The 1,674-nt window shown below is 45.9% G+C and overlaps 1 pseudogene; it reads left to right on the forward strand.

The window, feature by feature from the left end:
* Positions 1 to 264: 264 nt before the first annotated feature.
* On the forward strand, positions 265 to 1,369 carry LOC101413177 (large ribosomal subunit protein uL10 pseudogene; annotated as a pseudogene).
* Positions 1,370 to 1,674: the final 305 nt, after the last annotated feature.

Consider the following 1,674-nt stretch of genomic DNA (forward strand, 5'->3'; position numbering starts at 1 on the left):
AAGTTTTAATTTACGAACCAATAAAAATTTCTTTAGCAACTTTCCAAGTGATCCCACATGAAAAATTCATATTTGTCAGTTTCCTTTTCTTCTTTCATTCTTCCTTCCGTCCCTCCTTCCCTTCCTCCCTCCCACCTTCCTTCCTTCCTTTCTTCTTCCCTCCCTTCTTTCCTTCTTTCTTCCCTTTTTCCCTTCTCCGCCCCCCCGCCCCCTTTCTGTTTTAAGAGTTCTTATAAATGGAACCAGCCTTCTCTCACAAGGCGTCCTCGTGAGAGTGACATCGTCTTTAAATCCTGCGTGGCAATCCCTGACGCACCGCCGTGATGCCCAGGGAAGACAGGGCGACCTGGAAGTCCAAATACTTCCTTAAGATCATCCAACTCTTGGATGATTATCCAAAATGCTTCATTGTCGAAGCAGACAATGTGGGCTCCAAGCAGATGCAGCAGATCCGCATGTCCCTCCGTGGGAAGGCTGTGGTGCTGATGGGCAAGAACACCAGGATGCCCAAGGCCATCCAAGGGCATCTGGAAAACAACTCAGCCCTGGAGAAACTGTTGCCTCATATCTGGGAGAATGTGGGCTTTGTGTTCACCAAGGAGGACCTCACTGAGATCAGGGACATGCTACTGGCCAACAAGGTGCCAGCTGCCACCCGCGCTGGTGCCATTGCCCCATGCGAAGTCACTGTGCCCGCCCAGAATACTGGTCTGGGGCCCGAGAAGACCTCCTTCTTCCAGGCTTTAGGCATCACCACTAAGATTTCTAGGGGCACCATTGAAATCCTGAGTGACGTGCAGCTGATTAAGACTGGAGACAAAGTGGGAGCCAGCGAAGCCACACTGCTGAACATGCTGAACATCTCCCCCTTCTCCTTTGGGCTGATCATCCAGCAGGTGTTTGACAATGGCAGCATCTACAACCCTGAAGTCCTTGACATCACCGAGGAAACTCTGCACTCTCGCTTCCTAGAGGGTGTTCGCAATGTTGCCAGCGTATGTCTGCATATTGGTTACCCAGCTGTTGCATCAGTACCCCATTCTATCATCAATGGGTACAAGCGGGTTCTGGCTTTGTCTGTGGAGACTGATCATACCTTCCCACTTGCCGAAAAGGTCAAGGCCTTCTTGGCTGATCCATCTGCATTTGTGGCTGCTGCCCCTGTGGCTGCTGCCACCACTGCTGCTCCTGCTGCCGCTGCAGCTCCAGCCAAGGTTGAAGCAAAGGAAGAGTCGGAGAAGTCTGATGAGGATATGGGATTCGGTCTCTTTGACTAGTCACCAAAAAGCAGTCAACACAACTAGCTTTATTTGTGAAACAAGGAAATAAAGGCTTACTTCTCTTAAAAATAAATAAATAAATAAATAAATGGAACCATACAGTATATACTGTTTCTATGTGTCTGGCTTTCTTCAATCAGCAAAATATTCATTCATATTGTTGAATGTATCATAAGTTTGTTCATTTTTATTACTGGTTAGTATTTTTTCTATACTAGAATTGCTGTGGGTTTATATACAAATCATACATAAAATATCACACCAAGAGCAACTTGCATTCGTGTGGAACATTTGTTATAATTGATGACAGCATATTTTTATAATTGTACTGTTAAAGTCCATGGTTTAATTTAGGATTTACTGTAGTGTAGGCCCATGAATTTTCTTGTTACCT

The sequence above is a fragment of the Dasypus novemcinctus genome, chromosome 3 (assembly GCF_030445035.2).
Source record: "Dasypus novemcinctus isolate mDasNov1 chromosome 3, mDasNov1.1.hap2, whole genome shotgun sequence".
NCBI classification, from domain to species: Eukaryota; Metazoa; Chordata; class Mammalia; order Cingulata; family Dasypodidae; genus Dasypus; species Dasypus novemcinctus.